This window comes from Lactuca sativa, chromosome 6 (assembly GCF_002870075.4).
Source record: "Lactuca sativa cultivar Salinas chromosome 6, Lsat_Salinas_v11, whole genome shotgun sequence".
NCBI lineage: Eukaryota > Viridiplantae > Streptophyta > Magnoliopsida > Asterales > Asteraceae > Lactuca > Lactuca sativa.
Window position 1 is genome coordinate 166,958,649 of NC_056628.2, and position 12,739 is coordinate 166,971,387.

Here is a 12,739-nt window from a genome sequence, read left to right on the forward strand (position 1 = left end):
TGGGTGATGTGGCACAATCTTGGTCATTGCTTTCTCCCCAAGTCTTGCCACTAGATGGTGACATGTGGCACCAATTTCAACCATTTTCACCCTATAAATAGAACCTATCCCACCCTATAGATAGTGACGGAGGCATCGGGCCTTGAAAATCCTATCGAGGGTTAGGATATTCAGAAACTTGAGGTGGATTATAGACCTCGGGTTCCGAGTCAGAGTCTTCTTGAATCCCATCTTCATTCTCCTCCTCAGAACTATCCTTGAAGTCTTCTTCCTCTGGGACTACCGGGTTATCTTCTTGTGGATCAGCTTCGAGTCATCCACCATTCCCTAGATCAGGAAAGTGCGGGTCTCTCGGCAGATGAAATCCATGTTGGAATAGTGTCTAAGGCTGCAACTATATTAGGCAAGTATTTGACCCGGTTGTGCATGGTCCTTTTGGGTTGCCTTCACCATAGCAACTTGATAGGATGATTTATTAAGAGAGAATAAATATTATTAATATATTATGAGAATAATATAAAGAATAATAATATTGTTATTTGATTAATATAAGTCATAGAATTAATTGGAATTAATTTGGTGACTTAAAGATATTAATTAAATAAGAGGGTATAAACTATCAATTGTTTGATAGTTAAACTTTAGACTGTAAATCCATATTAGATAGGGATTGGACGGATTCTAGAAGCTAGGGATAGCTTCAAATCATCCAAGGTTATCTAAGGAATGGATTTGGATAGCTTTAAGAGAAGATTAACCAATTAGGGTTTAGGTTGTAACCCTTAAGGAGTCTACAAGTATAAATAGACCCCATGGCTAAGGGAATTCGGTACTTCACCTAAAGTAGAGAAGCCCTGGCTGAATTCCTCCCCTCTCCTCTGTCCCAAATCATCCTCCTTGCTATTTAGTGTTTGTAAGCCATTAGAGGAGTGACAATTGTGACTCTAGAAGATCCAAGACAACAAGATCAACAAGGAATTCAAAGGTATGATTCTAGATCTGGTTTATCATTGTTCTTATTCCTAAATAGTCATTAGAAGTCTTGGATTCAAAGCATGTTTAATTAGAAAGCCTAGATCCAAGCATTAGGGTTTTGCATGCGCACATAGGAAAGTTCTTATGGCTAAAACCCATCAGTGGTATCAGAGCCTAGCTTGGTTTTCATTAAATTGTTGCTTGTTTGTATGAAACTAAACTGCAAAATTCGATTTTTGTGTTTCTGAGTCATGGACTCGGCGAGTCCCTTTGTGCACTCGGCGAGTCCAAGCATCAGGAATGGCCAGATTCGGGATTTCTTCATAATTATCTTATGGAAACCTACCTTAATCATATTAGATCAACCCTAATCCGATTTTTTGATATGTATGACTATAATCTTGATCTAATTAAAGATATTTATCAACTAATAAAATATTTAATTTCCTTATATGATAATTCATTAATTATTTTGATTATTTTGGTAATTATCTTGAAAGAAATCTTGAATAAATCAAATATAGATAATTAGGAAATTAATTGTTAATTGAAATTATTTGTTATTTGATCCTCCATGTTTTAAATGTTTAAAACTTGTCCTCAAGTTTTGAAATTTATATCTGTGATTAAAAGTTTTAATTTAGACAATTTAAATTTCAAACCCTAGATTTTAAAAGGTTTAAAATACAACCCTATACTAATATAATATTACAAGAATAATATATATATATATATATATATATATATATATATATATATATATAACTTAAATGCTAGTCTTACCGTTAGTAGGCCTCATTCACGAAGCCGATCTATAAGGTGGGTATAAGGTTGTGGCCTATAAAATGGCGCTTAATGGGTGTACACTCACACCCACCGCTTGCTTGATCGGTGGAGGGTCGTTAGCCGAACGGGTAGGATAGGGCAACCTCATCCGCTCATTAAAAGTATAATAAGTAATACAAAGTAATTACACATTTTTTTAAAAATTTCCTAATCTTAGTTACTTTAGGAAAAGTGAATTGATGCAATCCCATGAAATTACACTTTGCACCCTTGCTAAGAAGTTAGTGGAGCGTGTGTGGTTTACCGGCACACTAATTGGTTCTAAGCAAAAGTGGCAAACGGTGATTCATTGTTTATCATAGTTCGATGGAGCGTGTGTGGTTTACCGGCACATCGAATAGGTGATCGTTACAATGAAGGCACCATGTGAATTTGCATGGTAATTCACACCCGCTTTGTGATCCTCGGTATCCTAGTCACAAACAAGAGGGGCATATTGAGATTTAAACATGCCATTGAATAGTTTCAATGAATCTCATCCGAACCTAGGAATTCTCAATACATTTAGGACTTATAGTTAGTTTTTATGGTGGAGAATTAGTGAATCGTCATTCACTTACCTTCAATTTATTTGCATGTTAAATTACGGCATCCCTTTTCTAATATGTAAATGTTGTTGTTGGATCCTAGCCCTAATTTTTCTTATTGGGTGATAATTAAGGATTCATATTCTAATCTATCTTTGTCCTTTCTATTTGTAGATGTCGAACGCAAACAACGCTGCTGCTTGTTCTTTCACGTTGATGAGCCTTTGCCAAAAGGTCACCTTCGATGGAACGAACTTTAACGAATGGATAAGATACATTCGCACCATTGCTCGCTATGAGGATAAGGAGTATGTCCTCGATTAGAAGCTCGAGAAAATCAATCCTAAAATCGCTACTCCGGCTGAAATTACCGCTTTTGAAACTCATGAGCGAGATGCAACGAAGGTACATTGCATCATGATAGCCACCATGAACTCCGAATTCCAAAAGTCCTACGAGGACATGTACCCGTACGAGATGCATCAAGACTTATTGGAGAGATACCACTAGAACGCGAGACAAGAGCGTTATGAGATTTTCACTAACATGATTTCCGCTAAGATGGGTCATGGAGAATCTCTTACCATGCACCTGCAAAAGAAGCAAAGGTATGTCGACCGCCTTCGCAAGTTAAATGTTGACTTTGGGGAAGACTTGGCGATCGACATGGTGCTTCACTCTTTGCCTCCGATGTACAATCAATTTAGGATGACCTACCACATGAAAAAAGAGGAGGTCACCCTAAGCAAACTCCAAGGTCTCTTGAGGGTCGCTGAGAGCAACTTCAAAGACAAGTCTGTTGCACCAACTCCCAATCCACCTGTTGCTCCTGTCTTGGCTATTGGTCAGGGAAAGGGAAAGAAGAGGAAGGCTTCATCTAAGAACTATCGCAAGGTTAAAGCCCTAGATGGTGCCTCTTCTAATGGGACCAAAGTTGATCTCGCTAAGCCCTGCCCTAATCCTAAGGAGGCAGAGTGCCACCACTGCCACAAGATAGGACATTGGAAGAGAAGTTGCCCAGAGTACCTGCAAGCTATCAAGGAAGGAAAGATCAAGCCATCTTTCGCAGGTATATACACAATTAAATCTAACGATTCTAATCATGCTATTTCTTGGGTTCTTGATACCGGTTGTGGTTACCATATTTGTTCTAATGTGCAGGGACTAAGAAGAAGTAGGGATGTGGAGCAAGGAAGAATCAATCTAATCATGGGGAACAGAAGATCGTCGCCTGTGACCAAGATTGGAGTGTATTCTTTAGTGCTTAGAAATAATTTATGTTTAGATTTGAACAATTGTTGCTATTCGCCAGAAATGGCTAAAAACATCATTTCATTTCATGGTTTATATAGACAAGGTTTTAGATTTTCTTTTAATAATGAGAATGGTTATATTTTAGCTTATCTAAATGGTGTCTTTTACTTTGAAGCTATACCATGTAACGGAATTTATGAAACTGTTATGATTGTTGATAACTTAGGAAATGATGTTTTGAACATAGATTCTTCCACTAGTATGGATAAAGCATCCTTGTGGCATTGTCGTCTTGGACATGTCAACAAGAAATGCATAGCCCAACTCCAAAAGGATGGAGTGTTGGAGTCATTCGACCTTAGGGAAGATGACACGTGTGAATCTTGTTTGCTTGGAAAGATGACTAAATCACCCTTCATAAGTACGTGTGAAAGGGGTGAGGGTCTATTGGACCTAATACATACCGATGTATGTGTACCGTTTAGATCAACCACGAAGGATAAGAACCGCTTCTACGTGACTTTTACCGATGATTATAGTAGATATGGGTATATCTATTTAATCAAGCAAAAGTCAGAAACCTTTGAAAAGTTCAAAGAGTTCAAGAATGAAGTGGAGAATCAATTGGGCAGGAAAATCAAGATGCTTCGATCCGATCGAGGAGGAGAGTACCTAAGTCTTGAATTCCACGATTATCTCAAGGAGTGTGGAATAGTTTCGCAATTAACGCCTCCTAGGACACCGCAGTTGAATGGTGTGGCAGAAAGGCGTAATCGAACCTTATTGGATATGGTTCACTCTATGATGAGTCGTGCTTCACTACCTATCTCTTTTTGGGGGTATTCCTTAGAGACTGCCGCCCATATCCTTAATCGAGTCCCTACTAAGAAGGTTGCTAAAACACCTCATGAGATGTGGACAGGGAAAGTTCCCTCGTTGGCACACATCAAGGTTTGGGGTTGTGAGGCTTTCGTAAGACGAGATACTCACGACAAGCTCGAACCTCGAAGTGAGCGATGTATTTTCATCGGCTACCCGCAGACATCCTTTGGATATCTCTTCTATAGACCGAAGGACAATGTTGTCTTTGTTGCGAGGAGAGGAGTTTTCCGAGAGCGAGAACTCATAAGCCAAGGAGACAGTGGGAGGCAAATCGAACTTGAAGAGATTCAAGAGTTGATAGATGAAGGAACTTCTACCGCTGGCACTCAACCCGAGGAGGAAACTCCGGTTGAACCAATTGACGAGTCCTTACCTCTTAAACGTTCCGATAGAGTTAGAGTTCATCCCCAGTTTTATGGTTTTCATATTACTACTGAAGGGGACACGTATATTAGTGATGGTACACTAATAAATCTTGATGAACCTAATAGCTATAAGGAAGCCATGGCAGGCCCGGAGTCTGCAAAATGGAAAGAGGCAATGGATAGCGAGATCCAATCCATGTATGATAACCAAGTTTGGAATTTGGTTGATTATGTGCCCGGACGTAAGACCGTTGGGTGCAAATGGATCTTCAAGAAGAAGACCGACGTGGATGGAAACGTACACACATATAAAGCGCGATTGGTTGCGAAGGGCTTTACTCAAACTCCCGGAGTTGACTATGATGAGACCTTCTCACCAGTTGCAAAGATTAAATCTATTAGAGTGATGCTAGCTATTGCCGCATTTCATGATTATAAGATTTGGCAAATGGATGTCAAGACCGCTTTCCTTAACGGAAAGTTGGCTGAGGATGTTTACATGGCTCAACCAAAGGGGTTTGTGGATCCGAAGCATCCGAATAGAGTGTGTAAGCTTGAGAAGTCCATTTATGGACTTTAGCAAGCGTCTCACAGATGGAATCTTTGCTTCGATGAGAAAGTCAAAGAGTTTGGATTTGTACGAAGCGAAGATGAATCATGTGTATATGTCAAAGCCAGTGGGAGTATAGTTAGCTTCCTCGTTCTATATGTCGATGACATATTACTCATAGGAAACAACATCCCGACTCTGCAGGAAGTTAAGTCCTGGCTCGGGAAGTGCTTCGCTATGAAGGACCTCGGAGAGGCTTCTTACATTTTGGGAATAAGGATAGTAAGAGAAAGAAGTAAGAGACTAATTGGACTTAGTCAGAATACTTACTTAGAGAAGGTACTAAAACGTTTTAGTATGGAAAACTCGAAGAAGGGAGAATTGCCGATACAAAGTAATGCCAAGTTGAGTAAGACTCAAAGTCTGAGTACCGAAGCTGAGATAGCAGAAATGAGCCGAGTACCATACGCTTCCGCAGTTGGCTCAATCATGTACGCTATGACTTGTACTCGCCCTGATGTAGCCTTCGCTTTGAGCATGGTTAGCAGATATCAAGGGAATCCTGGCAGAGCACATTGGATTGCGGTGAAGAATATCCTTAAGTACCTTCAAAGGACGAAGGAATGGTTCTTAGTCCTCGGAGGGAGTGATGACTTGAAGGTGCGAGGGTATAGTGACGCCAGTTTTCAGACCAACAGGGACAACTACCGTTCGCAGTCGGGCTGGGTCTTTACCCTGAATGGAGGAGCAGTGACATGGAAGAGTTCCAAGCAGGAAACCGTAGTTGATTCAACGTGCGAATCAGAGTACATTGCAGCAAGGAGGCAATATGGCTAAAGAACTTCATCGGTGATCTTGGAGTTGTACCTGCCATAAAGGAGCCCATGGAGATTTTTTGTGATAACAAAGGAGCGGTTGCCTTGACCAAGGAACCGATGGATCATGGTAGATCAATACATATCAACAGAAAATATCACTTCATTAGACATCGTGTAGAAGAAGGACAACTCGTAGTGAAGAGGATATCATCAGAAGATAACCCAGCAGATCCGCTTACGAAGGGACTGAGTAGGGTTAAGCACTTGCAGCATGCTAGGAGTATTAGGCTGAAGGATGATATTAGCATAGATTAGATAGTATTAGAAACGTGTAATAGATAAATGTAATTAACATTTGATGATTAAATAAAGGAGTTTTATTTATGAGTAATGTTACTATCTTATGTTAATTGTTTAATTATTGTTTCACTTTGCATGTTTTGACTTCCAGAATAATTGAGTTTATTAGGAATAATCGAATTGTTCAAATTGTCCACAATCGTTCATATGTTGGAAGTAGATATGAATGAAGATTGTCATGAATTGGGGTGTAGATTGTCTAAATGGTGTTAGACATAGCAAAGTGTTGCTGCAACGTTCATAAGTGCTTATGAACTAGTTTTGAGCATTGGAACAAACCCGCGCTTGCTGGAATCGCCTTATGGAATATGATATAAAAGGGTGATCGCAAGAAGATAATATCATATAGTCTTAAAACCTAGATATATGGTTTGTTATTTGTTAATTGATTGTACATTGATAATGTGAAAACGCATCAGTAACTCGGTGTTAGAAAACGCATTGTTGTGTATAGTTGGTTAATGAATAAGTAAATGCATATAAGTCGAACTTTATCTGTAACTTTTATCTAAGAAGGTAAAAGCGATATCTCGGCCGATCGATGATTTGATTTGACTTATGTGTCGGGCCTGGTAAGAACTGAATTGATGTGTTCGATTAAGTTCTATGTCAAATAAATCAGAGATCGAGAAACCTAAATGCTTGACTAACCATTCCATAGGATTCTCAGCATGATATCTAACAGAGGACTGTACGATCCCTTATCTAAAGGACAAGATTGATTAGATCAGAGTTTGACAGCGTCTTTGAGAGCTACGATTGCAAACCGAATTGTACTTGTGCATATAGTTACTAGACTTATCCAAGTGGGAGACTGTTGGAATAGTGTCTAAGGCTGCAACTATATTAGACAAGTATTTGACCCGGTTGTGCATGGTCCTTTTGGGTTGCCTTCACCATAGCAACTTGATAGGATGATTTATTAAGAGAGAATAAATATTATTAATATATTATGAGAATAATATAAAGAATAATAATATTGTTATTTGATTAATATAAGTCATAGAATTAATTGGAATTAATTTGGTGACTTAAAGATATTAATTAAATAAGAGGGTATAAACTGTCAATTATTTGATAGTTAAACTTTAGACTGTAAATCCATATTAGATAGGGATTGGACGGATTCTAGAAGCTAGGGATAGCTTCAAATCGTCCAAGGTTATCTAAGGAATGGATTTGGATAGCTTTAAGAAAAGATTAACCAATTAGGGTTTAGGTTGTAACCCTTAAGGAGTCTACAAGTATAAATAGACCCCATGGCTAAGGGAATTCGGTACTTCACCTAAAGTAGAGAAGCCCTGGCCGAATTCCTCCCCTCTCCTCTGTCCCAAATCATCCTCCTTGCTATTTAGTGTTTGTAAGCCATTAGAGAAGTGACAATTGTGACTCTAGAAGCTCCAAGACAACAAGATCAACAAGGAATTCAAAGGTATGATTCTAGATCTGGTTTATCATTGTTCTTATTCCTAAATAGTCATTAAAAGTCTTGGATTCAAAGCATGTTTAATTAGAAAGCCTAGATCCAAGCATTAGGGTTTTGCATGCGCACATAGGAAAGTTCTTATGGCTAAAACCCATCAATCCAGCCATGTTATCTATGTAAGAATAAGGGTGTAACAAACATATAATTGATGTGTTACTAAAGATAATTATAAGATGATCCTCACCAGTTACTTCTCTACTTATGTAGTACATACTAGTTATATATAACTTAAGATAGAATAGACCTTCGGATAAGTGATCCAATTCTAAAACCACAACCAAACAAGGAAGATGAAGTAAAGCGAAGATCACAGATTTTAAGTCTATAACATCTTGGCTACATATAACCTAAGTGTATCCACTCAGCAACTATAGACCGACTAGTAAGGGTCGTTTTTGGTTTTCACATAGTAATTATAGTACAACAAAATACTCCTATAGTATTTTAAGTTTATCTTATGTTCTAGTGTTTCTTTGTAGTATAGTTGGTAAGTTTTTAGACTTGTTGCAACACCACAACCATTCCTAGGCATATGTTAATCACTTCTCGAATAGATATAGTTGATCAGACTATATCAATCTCGGACCTGATTATATATCCCCAAGCCTACCTGTGTTGTTCAACAATCACAATACTTTTGTTCTATTCTAGTATGACACTGTTCTAGTATGAATGCATGTATACTTTAATATAATATTTTACTATTTAAAAAGCATAACTCTTGGTCAGAGTGTTTTAATCCCAATGTGTTTATAGTTGTATATCTTTTATGGGTTGATATACTTAGTTCACTATAAACAAGGCTCTGATACCAATCTGTCACACCCCCAAACTGAGAACGGCGGCAACGTTTGGGGGCGAAGGACTCATGTACAATACCATAACAATGCACAATAATAAAACAAGCAACAACATCAATTGCATTAATAATATAGTTTATACAAGTGTGTTCTGTGAATAGTTGTATGTCACCAAAAATGTGTGTGTGTGTGCGTGTATATATATATATATATATATATATATATATATATATATATATATATAACAAAACAAAAGACGAGTCTTGAACATGCTCCGTCTTCTCAAAACCTAGTCCAGTGTACCTGTCTACTGGTGACCTTAGAATACAAGTTATTTTGAAGAAAGTATCAACATTTAAGTTGGTGAGTTCATAAGTATTTTAGTGTCAAGTGTTTGCATTTGTTTCATGAAAATGTTTGTATATGTATAGTGAAAATGTTTGTATACTTCCCAGAAAATCCTATACTTTCTGCTTAAATAAAAAGTAGTCTTCTACCAAGACTCAATTGTTTTATATGTTTTGTTCTCTTGAAAATAGTATAAAATGTATATTTGTACTTGAAATAGTATAAATGTATGTATTGCATATCTGTAAAACTATCTTTTACTCGAAAAATAGTATGCATTTCTCATGTGAGAATATCGTTGTATAAATGTAATGGAAAAATGAAGATTTACAGTAGTATTGTATAAAACGCACTACTGATGCATTAACTACCTTACAAACCAAACTGGTTAATTTAGGTTAAAATTTGATAAGGTTATAACCATACTTGATAGACTAGTATAAAACACAACGTTCTTCAGGCGTCGAAAATGGTATGACATTTGTCACCCGTGGACCTGCAGGTCCCACTGTAGCTAACAGCAAGGTGTAGGATGGTCAATCCTATATAGATCTATACACAAACTCACTCTCTCCCTCCAGGAGACTCTGGTTATAAAACGTGACATAGAAAATATATTGTTATGCCATGAAATAGTATCTTACATTGTAGTTATCTTGTTCTTGTTTATAGTATGTAAGTTCCTTCTTGTTCTTGTAAATGAATAGTATACTTTGTAATGAATAGTAATAGTATGTATGTAGTGACTCATGTATTGACTCTCTGTTCTAGAAATAGTATGTAGTGATCCTCTAAACTATACTTATTATAGTTTACTAGTATGTTTGTTTGACTGCTATTGATTTGTAGAAAAGACTCATTTGCCCACTGTATGCAACTGAGTTAAGTATGTACTTTGCAAATGGAGTTTAATATTCTTGTATATATTTAGCAAGTATAACTATGATTTAGCCGACATTCGGACTAGTAATCCTACCCTAAGCCCATAACCAAACAAGGAACAGGAGTCAAGGTATTTAGCAACAGTCCTAAGTCCGTTAAAGCATACTTATAAATAAATATATAAACAAAGACAATTTTGATAATAAACAGTTTAAAAGAGTTTTTGAAATGATTTTAACAACAATTATAAGCATAAGAAATTCTTTGTTTGTTTGTTTTCACATGTAAATGTTAACACAATTCAATTGTGCTCTACTTGTACCCCCCCCCCCCTAAAAGCATTTAATGAGAAACTTTTGGGGCTTTTCCATATTCCCTTGAGATTTGGTATGACTTGTGCTTGCCAAGGATTGAGACATTAAATCTGGACCCTATAAGGTCCATAGAGCCCAAAGGTCCCAGCTTTGTCCATCCAAAAAGAGTTAATGTGCTTAAACACCTTGGTTAGAGCTTTTATTTGGCATTATGGAGCAAACATGCCATGCATGAACGGAAAAATCGAAGCTTTATGTGACATTCGACCCTTAGGAGGCTAGATCTAGATTTTGGAGTGATAGATCTGCCTTAAAACATCTGGATGAGAATTTGACTTAAGGGACTCAACGAATCAAAGAGTTGACTCGACGAGTCAGCTAGGGTTTTCCCCGATGAGTTTGGACATAGGGAACTCGACAGGTTGACGGGACAACTTGACGAGTTAAGTTGGGTTTTCGTGAGGTTCTGATGGAACAAAGAGGACTCGGCAAGTCACATAGATGCACTCGAAGAGTCGGGTCAACAAGCACAATCGACTCGAGTGTTGACTTTTGTTGATTTTAGGGATTGGTCAAGGCAGACAGTATGGAGACCGTGGAGGGTTAAAATGGTCTTTTACCCATTCCATGAGTTTGAGAGAGAGAGAGAGAGAGAGAGATTAACCTAGTTTATATTGATTCGTGATTTAAGTGTTGATTAGAGATTATTATCTTATGTGTTAGGCAGAGGCTAGTTCGAGATTCATGTACGAGATTATTACTTACTTGATTACGAGGTGAGTCTTCTCACTATACTTACCTAGAGTGGTAACCTTTGTGTGACCGGAGGGTCTTATGTGCTTATATTGAGTATTGTGATATCCTGCATTATGTCTATATGATTTATGTCGTGTATTATTTTGAGCTTACTGAGTTAGGACCGGAGGGTCCACTACACATTGACTGGAGGGTCTTATTTTGAGCATAGCCATGAGAGGCTAATGAGATATGCGTGGTATTTTGGGGAACTCACTAAGCTCCATGTTTACCGTGTTATGTGTTAAGTATTTCAGGTACCTCACAGGATCACGGGAAGGCACCAGTTTGATTGTACACACACGAGTTGGAGATATGTTTTTGGAGGATCCTGAATTTGTGTTATAAACAGCTTTGGGACATGTGTTTTGATAACTTGATGTTTTTGGGATTTTTGTGATTTGGAAATAAGATAATTGTTTATTTTTTATAAAAAAAATTGTTTGAAAATTTACGGTGTTACATGTATAGACTTGAAAAAAAATACTACTTGAAAGCTCTCATAGATCGTGTTTGTAGACATCAACTTCACTGTCAATTGGGACTTGCAGAAGAGATAGTTAGAGATGAGCTATGTTGATGGTGATGGTGATGGTGAAATCAAATCAAAATCCAACATGAAAATCATAACAGAATCCAGCGTCATTCATCCATAGCATCAGAAAACTTAACATCTACATCTATGATAATCGATACATGTATCTGATTTCATGAAGAAGACCACCTGGAGATAGGCATCGTTGGGGAAACTAGCGAAGGTGGCAATGTCGTTGCATCAGGGCAAGGTAGATTGATTGTTGAAGATCGGAGAGGGTAGAGACAGAAATTGGGCATTGTGTCAACGAGTAGAAAGAAAAAAAGAAAGTGGCTCGTGTTTAATAGTCTAAATTTGTTCTCTAACGTTGTCAAATTTAGAATTGTTGTCACATATATATATATATATATATATATATATATATATATATATATATATATATATATATATATATATATATATATATATATATATATATATAACTCTGGGAAATATATTGGTGAATAGATACGTACTAATGTTGGTATATACTCTACATTAGAAATATATTGGTGATTGCTTGTTGATTGTTGTTAACTTAGGTGTCAAATAACCAAACATATATTAACTACAACATTCATATGTGAAATGGTAATTTTCATTTAGCAAACTTCCTAAAATCATATTATTTAAAGACGGATTCAAGAGTTTGTCAAATAAATCCTAATACAACATATAGACTAATACATAATGCATAGAGGCTTCAAAATTGCTTTAATCTCCAAAGAATCAAATAATCATACAATAAACCAATAAAGTAGTTCCAATCATAATTAACACATACATTATTTTAAAGATATAGAAAATATATGATCCCTAATAAAAATTTACTTATTTTGATAGATCATTCAACTCGTTTGATCTTTACTCATTTTGACACATTTATTTAAAATCATGTGGCGATGCATATTATTTTTGTTGTGATGTATATGTCGAATTATTCACTCAAAGTGGACAACTGGA